The following is a 15,049-nucleotide window of genomic DNA, read 5'->3' on the forward strand; positions in this document are numbered from 1 at the left end:
TACACGTTGTGGCTGAATACAGTTCTACAGCTGCTGATGGTCCACAGTGCCTCATGGATGCCCGGTCTTGTGTTGCTAGATTTGTTCACAATCTATCCCATTGAGCACAGTTGTAGTGCCTGCCAACATAATGAAGGGTATCCTCAATGTGAAGACAGGACTTGGCCTTCACAAGGACTCTGCGGTAGTCACTCTACTACCAATGGCGTCATGGACAGATGTATCTGCGGCAGGCAGGTTGATGAGGATGAGGTCAAGTGTGTTTTTCCCCCTTGTTGGTTCCCTCACCACCTGCTGCAGACCCAGTCTAGCAGCTATGTCCTTTAAGGACTCAGCTAGATTGGTCTATAGTGGTGATACTCTCTAATGATGTACAAAGAGACCTGGGTGTCCTTGTACACCAATAACCAAAAGTGGCCCAACCATGGCTAACAAAAGAATTTAAGGATAGTATTAGATCCAAAGAGGATTCATATAAAGTTGCTAGAAAAAGTAGTTAGTCTGAGGATTGGGAGCAGTTCAACCAATAGGTTGAGCAGAAAAATAGAGCATGAGAATAAACTCGCAAGGAACAAAAAAGTAGATTGTAAAAGTTTCTATAAGCACGTTGAAAAAAAAGATTAGTGAAGACAAACGTAGATCCCTTATGGACTGAAAATGGAGAATTTGTAATAGAAAAGAAGGAAATGACAGAGCAATTAAACAACTGCTTTAGTTCTGTCTTCACAGAGGAAGACACAAATAGCTTCGCAGAAATACTAGGGAACCAAGGGTCTAGTGATAAAAGAGTAATTGAAGGAAATTAGTTTTACTAAAACAATAGTGCTGGAGCAATTAATGGAACTGAAAGCCAATAAATCCCCAGATCCTGATAATCTACATTCCAGGGTACTAAAGGAGGTGGCCAAGGAAATAATGGGCGCTTTGGTTGTCATCTCACAAAATTATGTAGATTCTGAAACAGTCCTGGCAGATTTGAGGGTGGCAAATGTAACCTCACTATTTTAAGAAGGAGGGAGGGAGAAAACAGCGAATTACAGACCAGTTAGCCTAATCTCAGTGGTAGGAAAAATGCTAGAGTCTATAATAATGGATGTGATAATTGGACACTTAGAAAATATCAACGGGATTAGACAAAGTCAACTTGGATTTATGATAGGGAAATCGTGTTTCACAAACCTACTGGAGTTATTTGAGGGTATAACTAGCAGAATAGATAAGGGAGAACCAATTGATGTGGTGTATTTGGATTTTTAGAAATCTTTTGATGAAGTCCCACATATGAGGTTAGTGTGTAAAATTAAAGCACATAGGATTGCGGTAATATATTGGCATGGATTGAGAATTGGTTAGTAGGCAGGAAACAGAGAGTAGTAATAAATTGGATCTTTTTTGGAGTGGCAGGCAGTGATCACAGGGAGGCCCCAACTATTCACAATATATATCAATGATTTGGATGAAGGAACCAAATGTAATATTTCCAAGTTAGCTGATGATATGAAACTTGATGGGAATGTGAGTGGTGAGAAGGATGTTAAGAAGCTTCAAGGTGATTTAGACATGGTTGAGTGAGTGGGAAAATACATGGCAGAAGCGGTTTAACATGATAAGTGTGAAGTTATCCACTTTGGTAGGAAAAACAGAATGGCAGAGTGTTATTTAAATGGTGCTAGATTGGGAAATGTTGATGTAGAAAGGGACCTGGGTGTCCTTGGTACGCCAATCAATGAAAACAAGAACGCAGGTGCAGCAATCAGTTAAGAAAGCAAATGGCCTTCATTGCGAGAGGACTTGAGTACAGAGCAAGTCTTACTGCAGCTTTACAGGGCCTTGGTGAGACCACACCTGGAGTATTTTGTGCAGTTTTGGCCTCTTTACCTAAGAAACAATATACTTGCCATCGATGGAGTGCAGCAAAGGTTCACCAGACTGATTCCTGGGATGGCAAGATTGTCATATGAGGACAGGTTGGGCCAACTAGGCCTGTATTCACTGGGGTTTAGAAGAATGAGAGGTGATCTTATTGAAACGTATAAAATTCTGACAGGAATGGACAGACTGGATGCAGGGATGATGTTTCCTCTAGCTGTGTGGGGTCTAAAACAAGCGGTCACAGTCTTAGGATACGGGGTAGGCAATTTAGGCGATGAGGAGAAACTTCTTCACTCAGAGGGTGGTGAACCAATGAAATTCTCTATCACAGAGGGCTGTGGAGGCCAAGTCACTGAATATATTTAAGATGGAAATAGATAGATTTCTGGACTCAAAAGACATCAAGGAATATGGGGAGATGTCAGGAGTATGGCATTGAGATGGAGGGTCAGCCATGGTCATATTGAATGGTGAAGCAGGCTCGAAGGGCCGAGTGACTTACTCCTGCTCCTATTTTCTATGTTTCTACTGAACCACTCTTGGCGATGGACATTGAAGTCCCCCACCCAGTAGATTCTGCACCCTTGCCATTGTCAATGCTTCATCCAAGTGGTTTACAACAAGGAGGGGTACTGATTCATCAGCTGAGGGAGGACAGTACGTGGTAATCAGCAGGGGGTTTCCTTGCCCATGTTTGACCTGATACCCTAAGACTTCACGTGGTCTGATGTTGATGTTAAGGACTCCCAGGGCAATTCGTTCTGACTGCAAACCATGGTACCGCCATCTCAGCTGGTCTGTCCTCACAGTGATGGTGGTATCTGGGACATTATCTGTAAGGTATTAATCCATGAGCATGCTAATGTCAGGCTGTTGATTGACTAGTCTGTGAGCCAGCTCTCCCAATTTTGGCACAAGCTCCCAAATGTTGTTCAGGAGGACTTTGCAGGGTTGACAGGGGTGAGTTTGCCATTGTCCTTTCCAGTACCTAGGTCAATGGTCTGTCTGGTTTCATTCCTTTTAGGCTTTTTAGCAGTTTGATACAACTAAGTGGCTTGCTAGGCCATTTCAGAGGGCAGTTAAGAGTCAACCACATTGCTGTGGGTCTGGAATCACATGTAGGCCAGACCAGGTCAGGACAGCAGGTTTCTTTAGTGAACCAGAGGGGTTTTTTTCCCCGGCAATGGTCATCATTCGGCTTTTAATTCCAGATTTTTATTGAATTTAAATTCTACCATCTACCATGGTGGGATTCGAATCGAGGTCCTTAGAGCATTTTGCTGGATCTCTGGAATACCACTCCGGTGACAATACCACTACCCTAAGCTGAAGCCCAAGACCAAGTGAATATACTTACAATTTCCCACAATTCTTGCACAAGAAGATTGAATTATATTGTGAAAGGCAACAAGCTCAGCTCACTTGTGAGCCCATATGCACAGTTGTCCTCACCATGTATTCCCTGGAGCTTTTTTTTTAAGGTGGATCACAAAACTGGGCCCTCCATGTAATTGGATATGTAAAGAATGATGATCTTAATTCACATCTGAGACACAAGTGCTGCAGCTTTAAGGGACCTTTTACAAATATGAACTGTCAGCAGTTACATTCACCCAATGGCAGTGCATCTCAGGAAATCATGAATGTGCTCCCCATAATTTTCAATTTAGGCATAAATTGTGTGTAAAATGAAAATTGGCTCTGTAGTGCAGTGTAGGCTGAAACCAGTATCAGCACTGTTGGTTACTACATTCTAACAGCCAGGACAGATATTTGTGCCTATATGTAAGTGCATAATTGCAAAGCACTGGGATCTCCATCCTCTAAACTTTAAAAATGATAAGTTTGTAAAGTAACCAGAAAGCTCAAAAAACTTTAGCCAGGATTTTCCACTCCCATGTTCAGCAGGCGCAATAGCAGGCAGGAGCATAGAATATCCGGAGATCATAAATATCGGTTTCACATCATTGTAAAACCAGTTTGCGATCGTCTGCTCCTCCTGTCAATGGCGGGCTGTGTTACCTGCCGCCACAATTCAGGAAGCTAATTTCAATACATTAAAATCTCATTATAAGTCCTATTCACTGGTATCACCCCCCCCCCCAGCCCCCACCACCCCCCGCCCCCACCACCCCACCCGCCCCCACCCCCCCCAATGCTGGATCATGAGCTTGCCTGAATGTGATTGCATGCCAACATGTTTCACAACAATACATAAGTGGCATGAGCCTGGTGACTTGCACTTCACTCGGGACTTCGTTTTGCCTACCTTGTTTCAGGCAGCAGTTGCGATCATCAGTTCCAGGCTTCGCAGGCGGCAGCACATCACTTTTAGGGGGGCTAATGCGTATGTCTCTACCTACCAGACCAGCAATAAGGCAAGGGTGGCTTTTCAACAGCTGCAAGACTAGGGCTTGCTTGGGGAGGGGGAGAAGTGGCTCAAGGCAGGGGAAGAGGCTGTAGAGTGAGGGCAGTACTGGGGAAGGGCTGTATCCCAGAGTGTTGTGTGAGGGTACATGTTAATCTGTGCAAGTGGCCTCAAGATGGTGAGGGCTGAGGAGGCAGTCTCCAGAGGAAGTGAGGCCAGATGGAGGTGAGAGGGTGTGTGAGAGAGATTGAGTGGTGATGCCACTTGAACTGGCAGTGAGTGAGATGACAGTGAACGTGTGATAGATTTGAGTGTGCGAGTTAAGAGTGAGATGGTTGGCTTACTCTGGTGGCACAGGTAAGATCATTTATCCTCTTTCTGCACTGGATGACTAAATTCTTCTTTGCAGCATTGGGCATTGACCACCACTGACACCAACCCCCCAAGGTGGAGTGGTGAGATTGCTAGACCTCTTGCGACCAGACGGGGTTTGGAGGACATCACGGCGGGCCTCCAAAAGGCATTACAGTGACAGATCACTGAACTTTTTTTGCTTTTGGGGCCATGCCTTCACTGGAGCAGTCCTGGGCTACAAGCATTGAGAACCATGTGCGCAGTTGCAGTTTAGATATGGCACCCGGAGAGAGGAAACGGTGGGGTAATGGCGTGGCGGGTGATTCAGAGGCCACCTGCCAGTGATACGGCGTGTTTCCTGCGGCTGAATAATTAACGAGGCGGGAAGCTATTGATACAGTGCAAAAACGCGCCATTGTGACCGGCAAGAGAAACGTCTTTTCCACAGCCGCCATCACACTTGGTGCAATTCAGGGAAAATTCCAGCTGCTCTTTTAATGTCAACTTGAACAACGTGGTAGCAATCTATTCTCTGTGAGGAAATTGAGTTCAAGCCTGCTCAAGGTCACTTTTGAGTATGACTAAAGGGTTGCCACATTGTGGAGGTGTTGTCTTCTGGTTGACAATTTAAACTGAGAGCCGATTGCCCATTTATACCATATAAATCATGTAATAGCACTTTGTGAAAAAAACCACTTGCAAAATATTTCATTGCCTATGAAGTGCTTTGGTTGTGAAATCCATAGGTTGTGAAAAGTGCTATATAATTCTCCACTGGAGTTGAGCCAGATTCAAAAAGTGCGTCTCGAGCACTTCTTAAATACGGTTTGATTCTATAATGGAATTTTATCCCATGCAAGATCAAGCCAAAGTTGTATGAGACTGCTTCCCAAGGGTTCTTACCATGCAGAGTCAGATCTGGACCTGACTCCAAAGTTATAAAGAAAAGCTTACATTTATTTCGTGCTTTCATTACCGCAGCACATCCCAAGCTGCTTTAGAAATAATGAAGTGCTTTTGAAGTTTAATCACCGTAGGATTTGCAGTAGCCAGTTTGAGTTGAGCAAAGTCCCACAAACAGCCATGTGATAATCACCAGGCAATCTAATTTTTGTGATGTTGGTTGAGAGATAAATATTGGCCAGGGCATAAGGGGAACTCCCATGTTCTTTAAAGTATTGGCATGGGACTTTTACATCTCCGTGAGAGGGCAGACAGGGCTTTGATTCAACATCCAAAAGGTAACAAGTTGGATTTTCCCCATTGAGGTGAAAATTGAGATTTGGGACATTTGCCGGTATCGGGATCCTGCCTCCTGAATGGTCGCACCCACTTAGCCTATTTTCCCCCCTCAGAGTTGGGATGCAGGCTGGAGTCGGGGCCACTCCTTCCTGAGGCAGGACAGAGGCAGGAACGCAGGTGGGCAGCTGCTGAGGGGATGGACAGGTTAGAAGACCCAGCACTGTAGATGAGTGCGAGGGCCTCTAACCTCCCCTCAACAACCCCTTGATCCCCATACTCCAACTGCCCATCCATATCACCCCAAGGTCTTCTATATCCCCCATATCCCCCACCCCCTCACTCCCATGTCCACTGGGACACACCTTCCAAATCTATTTGCCCCGCTCCCCCACATGCTTGCTCACCCACCCCATCATACTCCCTCAATTCCCATTCCACCAATATTCCACTATGTAAAGGACTCTTGGACTTATAATAATATTGGGAAGTGTTGGAGATGCTCACAAAACTGTCAGTAAACAAACACTCATTCAAAATCCACTTCAAAAACATAATCCCATTGGGTGATCATAAAACTGTCAAGATAAATACACTCATATTCCTCTTGACAGGTATGTCAACAACCCCTGCTTAGCTGAATCTTTTGGTTGGGTTTGGAGCTCAGCAAATAATGTAAAATGAGATTCTATTGAATGACTGTGTCAACAACTTCTGCTGCATTGAATCCATTACTGGGGTTTGCAACTCAGCCAAGCATTCATAATGTGATTCCGTTGCACAGCTATATAAACAAGTATAAAAAATGTATACATTAATATATTTGAAGTCATTGAAAGAACTCAGCCATCAATTTAATCTTTGAAGCAGGGGAATAAATGTCTGAATTGTCATTCAATTAAGAGATTAAATCACAGGGGACAGTAGACACAGTCAAATCTGAATGCCAATACTGTTCAATGCAGAGTAGCACATTTTAGCACTGGACAATGGACTCTAATGTATCAGAACATTTCTCACCTTTCAAGATGGTGGTCAATCTAATAGTAAATTACTTTTTTAAGAACAAATCCCTATCATTAATCACTGTATTAAAATTGTTTAACTCATGACATGTCAACACCTTTTGAACTTACTTGTTGAAAGGTTTCCATCTCCAGAACATGTAGGAATGCTGCATGCTGGCTTATAACGCTCCCTCTTTCACATGCTAATCAAAATGGCTGGCAGTGGTAATGGGGTTGGACCTCCGCAAGCAGGACACACATGCCTCCGTTTCCGCTTGTCTAACATGGGTTTTCCCTGACTTGGGACAGAGAAATCTGGCCTCACACCTCCAGCAGTGGAACCCTCTCTCAGCACTGCACTGGAGTGTCAGCCTAGATTTTGTGCTTAAATGTCCATATTGGGACTTGAAACAACAACCTCTGAATCAAGGGTAGAATGCAGTCAAGTAAGCCATTGCAAAGATTCATTTTCCCTTGAAGGGTACATATCAGAAATGTGCACTCCTGTGCAGAACTTCATCTACTGTGCCTGCATATCTGGGTTCATGCACATACATTGCAGAATTTTGCTACTCACTATAATTGATTGACTGAAAGCCAATACACATTCTTGATAAGTGAAGTTGCATGTCAGGAAGACACGTTTGTGAAAGTTGAACTACACTGTAATTTTTAATATGCTGAAATCACTTTGAATCAAACTAAGTTTTACGTAGTACAGTTACTGCCTGTGAGTATGCTGAAATCACTTCAAATTAACACCAAAGTGGCAGTGTAATTGCATCCTCTGACTGCTGTTATCTTCAGGGAATTTTTGTCTCCTTGAGCTGGCCATTTTTTAATATATAGAAACAAAATATTGTGCATTTATCCAGCAACTTATCATACATCAAATCACTTCATAACAAATGGATTACTTCTTGCAGTTATGCGTAGCACAATTACTCCCCGTGTTTTAATTTGCAGCAGCAAGTCCTGTTCACCAATCCTCCTGTGCTCGCTGACTTACATTTGATAGGATGAGAATTGATGTCTTAATTTTAAAATTATCATCCTTGTTTTCAGATTCCTCAATGGCCTTGTCCCCGTCCCAAGTTTTTGGTCACTCTTTATGGGGCTGCGTGTGATACTTTGTTTTATAATGCTCCTGTGAAACGCCTATGTTAAAAGTGCTATATAAATATGTGTTGTTCTTGTTGCTGTAAAGAAATATTTTCAGCTCAGGAAAAGTGACATCAAAACAAACCTTCATAATAGATAAGTAAACCAACACCAACCAAATTAGCTTAATTAATGGAGCATTAGCCCCATGCAACTTTAAAATAAATGCACTAATGAAAAATCAAAACATTTCTGTATTTCAGCATTTGGACACAAGGGAAATCAAGGAATATGAGGATAGGGTGGGAAAATGATGAGGTACAATATCAACCATGATCTAACTAAGGGGGTTAGGGGGAGTAGGTTCTAGAAGGTACATGTTGTACTCCTGAGCCTAGTTTCTATGTTCCAGGATTCTGTTCACCCAAATTTCTGTTTCCATCATCGGTTCTTGGCAAATCCTGCACTCAGTTTATTTTTCGTGTTGTTGATAAGATATAATTAGCCATACCAGGATTTTTTCCGATTAAATATGAAGCTTCCTTGTAAGCATGGAACGCTTGCTAAAGAAAATTTAAGGTATGGTGATAAATAAATCCATATGGGTATAGTAACTCCTTCAACGGCTCATTGAATTCAAACAGTGAATAGCTAAGCAATAGGGTCAAGGAGGTAATCTTAACTTGGGGAGAAGTTGTAAAATGGCTATCAAGTTGAGCCCCATTTCCTTTTCTATTGACTTCATGCATGGAGCCTAACGGGCAGCTAATAGGACGTCTGCAAATGCTATCCCAAAAATTAAAATTACAACTCCACCCCATCCTGGGAATATTCCAGGTCAGATTCCCATCCAGTCTGTATTGAGTTAGTGGATCTCAGTTGAAGAGCAGTACTGCCATAAAAAATAAAGAAGATTGAATGCTTATCAGTGCCAGAATGCTGTGAAATGTGACTTAAAAGCAAAATGTCATGTCAAATAACAAACTGCTCCACATCTCCCTGGCTAACATGGCCAATGAATTCCTCAATGTTTGGGAGTTGAGAGGCAATTTCCCACTTTGCTTTATAATTACCCTTTGTCTCCTTATGGATCCAAAACTTGCTTAGGGATGGCTTGGAAAGTTAACTGCTTTTGGGCAAACTTTTGCCACAAAAAAGACACATTCTAACACAATTCATGCCCACACCGGTTTTTGTGAATAAATAACCACTGAATCCCAAATGGCATGGTAGTGGTGGAGCTGTACACCAGTGGCCTCTAGTGATGAGAAGAGAGAAGAGAAACTTGTTAGAAATTAATGAAAAAAACAATTTATTCTTTAAAAAGACTTGATAAGACTTGGGTGGATTTCAGTTCTAAAAATAATTTAGTTTATTTTTAAGGATCACTGTATTGGTAAATGATCAAATGTCCTGTGAAACATTATAGGTTTTGCTCTGTTGATATGATATAGTATTAAACAAAGTTCGAAGGTGTGATCTTGGTGAATGTAATTTCTGTTTTCTCATGTTCTTAACTTGTTCAGTCTTAAGGAAAACATATAGAGGGAGAAATTCATTCAATTAGCCCTGCTTCCAGCTGAGCTACGCAAACTTACCTCAATTTACTAGGGAGGGCGGGGGGGCTGTTGGTGGAGCAGACAGCACCAATGTATCAATGCCTGGCCCCAGGAAATTGAGGTGGTCAGCGTGGCACTGCTGAAAGCAATACTACACAAACAAATTTCTCCACTTTAAGTACTAATCATATCATCACAGCTATGACTATTCAGATGCTTATGCAAGAATAAACTGACACCAACCATCAATGGAAGATAAATTCACCTACCATTTGACACACCAGGCATCTCCTTCAGGTCATTTTAGTGGCAGTGATAAAGGGAGGAGGAGAAGGAGCAAGAGGTATGAAGAAAGATTGACAAGGAAAGAAATAAACATTTTGGGCTAAAAATTGTTCCGTGCAATTAGTTGGGCATTGGGATCTGTGATTTGTGACTTTGCCAGTTCTGGTGGAGAAAGGAATCATGCAAGTTTGGTGCTGCTGCCTCATTTGTCTGATTGTAGTGTAGGGTCAAGCATCTGCCATATCACGGGCTACCAGAGTACTCAGCAGGAAGCCGAGCAGCCTGCAGTACTAGCACATTGTGCAGGCAGCCTCCTGTTCTCAAAGGCAGCTTGTTCCATTTAAAGAGAATCTGCACTGATTTACGATTGCTTAGATTGTAAACAAGGAAATTGGAACATCAGGGAAAATGTTCTGAGGATCACAGGCATGGTGCTGGAGGTCTTAGTGGTGGAGATGGACAGGAGGAAAGACAGCATGGTTCTGTGAGGAGCAAGGATGCCCTCAAGGGAGCACCCTCCGAGGATATTGGGGGCAGGTAGTCATGGAGGTCAACTCCCAGCATCTGGCCCCAGGGCCCTAGCAGCAGTGCCACAAAAAGTCCAATGATCTCACGTGGGTGGTCAATGTCAGTGAATGCATCTTGACTCTGATGCATTCCTACTTACTGCTCAACCAAATCCTCATATCATTCAATACAATGTATCCCAATCACTCAAACAGCAGCAGTCCATGACAACTGAGACTCATGCCTAACATCCAGGTAATTCACATCACCCTCAGACACCTACCAATGCCTCAAGACTCACACACCCATTTCTCACTGCCTCCATGTAAATCCAGCTATTCAACCATGCCAGGCATATCATTCAAACACAGTGCTCTACAACCGCAGGCATTCTGCCCTTGGTCTCGAAGGACAAGATATACGATAGAAGCGAGCAGAGTAGAACTGGTGAGGAACAAGGATGGCTGCATCTCCTAACCCACATGGAGATGATGGCTCTCCACATCATGTGGCTGATTCCGAAAGAGCCTATGGGCATCTGGCATTGCTGAGAATATTCTGTATGATAATATGTTCCTGCCCCTTCACAATGCCAAGCTCTTCCTCATCCTGTTATCTGGCACAATGAGCAAGCTGCAGATCATGTGACCATTCAGCTCTAACCCTAACCCTTTTATCACCCCAGCCTTTCCCTTCTGAGTTTCTGCATTGTAACATCCAAGAGCTGCTGCCTGTATAGCCACAGCAGCCCTAGGAAGAGGAGAGTGAGCAACAGCACAGCCCCTCGCTTGATCTAACACTCACAGCTGTTAGTTCAGATTCTGGCACTGTGTGCATCTTGGAGGTTTGTTCTCCAGATTACCAGCAGGTGAGTTTGCAAAGGAATTCTGCTACAGGACACTCAGGTGAGGAACTCAATGGAGTGGCATACAAGAGAACACTGGCAGGCATGTACACAGAGATGCTGGGTGCATTAACTGGCCTGATATATAGCCTGCTGTCATTGTCCAGGAGGATGGAAGAGTCTGGCTTTGAATTGGTAGAGCTTCACAAACAGCTTCCCTTCTCCGCACCATCTCTCCATATGATTGTTGTGTTGCATTCCCAGAGGCATGCCATTGCAGTGTCGATAGCTGTTGCAGCATTTGTGTAGACAGGTTACCAAATCCCCTGTCTTCCCTGTAAGAGTACAGCAATGTACTGTGCAAAATCTAAGAAATCACCATACCTTTACAAAGACACTCCAGAGTTCTTCCAGGGACTTTGAAATAGCAGACATATTCAAGATTGCCTTACCTTCAATTTGGATCCCCGGCCCTTTACATAACAGCTTCTTGACAGCTGAGCAACTTGCTCCTTTGTGAGTGCCGTGACAATTTGTTGACTGCACCAATGTGGTTCAAATTTAGGCAAGTTGGGCATCACATTAGCCAACAGGGTTGTATGATATCATAATCGAGCCAGTCTAGTTGCTTCTGGTACTCGTTGGGACTGCTCACGTGAGCACACTTCTCAGCGTGATGTGCCATGTTGGAGTTAGCTGGAGAGGCAGCATGCGCCCCTGGGATTTTGCAACCTTGTTTTTTTTACAGCCTCTGTATCACACTGATTCTAAGCTGACAGTGGGTGAGTGGAGTGAGTTGCATCATCACATTATAGGGAGCTCTCTTCGATATTTTTCAGGAACAAATAGAAGCTGACACGCATTTTATTGTCAATTCTACGTTCCTTTGTTGACATTGTGAAGCAGCATTTACAGGAAGTCAAGTAACAGAAAGTTAGTCATCTTTTTCCCAAACCATGATTAAACAGTACCAAATTGAAAACATTTTACCAGTTGATAGATTCATGATAATCCAAACTGCTTTACAAGTGAATACTCAACAGTGCATGCTACACACAACTATATCATTTTGTCAACAACAAACGCCAAGGTCTACTTAATGAAAAGTTGTATCTTAGGCTACATTAGCAAAATATCTACTATTATGGCACAGCGGGTGGTAAATGCCTTGAATTCAGCAGTAATAAGCCCACCAAGTCTTAGAGGTGTTTTTTACAAAACTAAATTAGACACTTTATTAGTAAAATAAATAATTTTAAACACATACAATGGTCTACAAACTACTACTATGGTAACTCCTAAATCCCCTTGTTAATCTAGCTCCCAGTTACACCTCAATTAAAGCAACAGTAAAACAGCATAGATTTCAACAGACCCAGGCAAGGCACAATACCGTGGGCAGTGATATTTAAAATTAATACTCTTAGCTTCAGTTCCTGGAGACAGCAGCTTGATACATAGAAGCTGGAGGCCTTACACACTTGTTGGATCTTAGAATTCCTTCTTCTTACACATAACCTCACCTCCTTTATACAGGTTTCTCCCTTTTTAATGTAAATCCCATTGTCCCAGTACATCTTTGCAACTTTACTTTATCCATAATATAAATCTTACATAGTACCCATATTATCAGTAATCTTTGGGAAATATAAGCACACTCTTTGAAATTCACTACTCTGGTTTATCTAAAAATGCAAATGTTCTTCACACCTCCCATTCTAAAACTTTAACCATGTTCACGTAATTAGCATTTCAAACGTAGTTTCTGTTCTGATACGTCAAAGCACCCAGGCCAACTGTGTATAATTCATTTACCAACCCCCCCACACACCGCACACACACACACCTATACACAGAAACTAATCCAAACCCCACTATTAACCTATATATACAATCATATTATGAAAATTATTATTTTTCATAACACTAGCTTGCAGGCCCACTCAACACAAATTTGTAAATAGTGGAAATTACAAATAAAAACAGTAAGGGCTATCTAGAAGTTAAGGCAACAGTTAACTGTAAGAAATTAACCACTAAAATAAAGTAAGCCTCTCCTACTTGCTGTTCTACTCATGTATGGGATCTAAACACCTGTATTGCTATGGATGAAGCATAGCTTCTGAACTAATCCGACAACATCTTGTCTATATTTGCCCTGTGCCTTCAGAGGGACCAATTAAGGCTTCGCAAATTCATAAATCATCAGTTTCATTAAATTCTCATTACAGTAGATTTCAAAACTGAGGATTCCACTTCCTCAGTTTATAATTTCATGAATTTTCTTTGCACCTAGACTGGCTGCATTAAGTGCTTGGTCGGAAGATGAATGACAAAATTATTCGGTAAAATCCCATCTTTGACTCTCCTGGCACAGAATCTTGTGTTGAGATGAGGAAGTCTGGCACCTGCCCAATTCTTGTGCTTCAGATTGCTTGTCCAATAAAAGTAAGGAAAATTAAGGGGCCCATGAATCGTGCACAAGCCAAATTCTCAACATGTACTTCCAGTTTGCCAAGTGTTGCAAAAATTAAAAGACTCTCTAGATTGTTTCCAAGTTTCTTCCAGTTGATCTCCTCTTCATCTAATGGCGATGTATAATTCCATAGGTACGAACAACGCAACTGTGCATTATGCAGTAGTCTTATATGGGCTTAGATAGTGCCTGCTGACTGAAGGGCAGGTGTAACAGCCAATCACAATCCTGTTCACATATAAGGCTGAATTGTTTTAGGGATCATGTGACTGTACAGAGGAAAAAGCCCTAAGAGTGGCTAATCTTAGGGGTGGAGCTTTTTAGGCTTGGACTTGGTATAAGCATGTGGCTTCATCAGGTGCTCTGTAAATAAGGTTTACTGTTTCTAACAGTGAACCTGCCCAGCATACTGAGCTTATTACAATTAGCCATGAGGGTAAATATCTCCGACGCTGCACCACACCTCGTGAATGTGTGTTTTGATTTTTAAGGGAAGAAAGAAAAGTATACTTACCAGCCATACCACTCTTTGGTAGAATCAACTCATATGACTCATTCATCAAAGACTGGAGTCAGTACATAGAACGCCTAGGTTTCTACCTTGTGGCGAACGAAATAATGGAGGAGAAACAGAAGGCCATTCTTCTAAGTGTCTGCGGGAACAAGACATATAATATAATCTGTAGCCTGATGGCCCTGAATGCACCAAGTTCCAGGTCCTTTGCTGAGTGAGTAGATCTTGTGAAGGCACATTTTGAACCTAAACCATCAGTGATCATGGAAATATTCAAGTTCAACTCTAGAGTAAGGGCCCCAGGTGAGTCAATCGCGACATGCACTGTGAAGTTAAAACAGTAAATGGGGCATTGTGGCTTCAGAGATACTCTAAATGGCATTTTGTGTGATGGCTTTGGTTGCGGTGGACACAACAATACCATTCAGTGCCGTTTACCTCCAGAAGTTAATATTGATCTGAAGCACGTGATGGAGATAGTGCTGGCAATGGAGAGCGCTGAAAGGGACTCGCAGGCTTTGCAGAGTGTGCAACATGGCGCCGTTCTTCAGTTAGGGTGGGAAACTGCTGCCGGGAGTGCCGTGAAGACCAGGGAGACAACCTCGAAGCAGGACGTGGTCCCAAACACTTGAAAAACAGAAATAAATACTGGAAGCTGCTCACCCGTGATTCAGAAATTAAAGTGCAACTGATGTGGGGGTAACCATGTTCCAGAGGTCTGCAGATTTAAAGAGGCAGAATGCCACTACTGTCACAAAAAAAGGGCACGTTGTAAAACAGTGCAGGGCAAAATTAAAACAGCCATTCAGACAGCAGGCCAAGACAATTGAAGGGAACAATAGAAATGAACCAGAAGCTGCTAATGCTGATATCTATTCCCTATACAATCTCAAGACCAGGACAATTGAACCAATCACCCTTCA

This window comes from Carcharodon carcharias, chromosome 11 (genome assembly GCF_017639515.1).
Source record: "Carcharodon carcharias isolate sCarCar2 chromosome 11, sCarCar2.pri, whole genome shotgun sequence".
In the NCBI taxonomy this organism is placed as follows: domain Eukaryota; kingdom Metazoa; phylum Chordata; class Chondrichthyes; order Lamniformes; family Lamnidae; genus Carcharodon; species Carcharodon carcharias.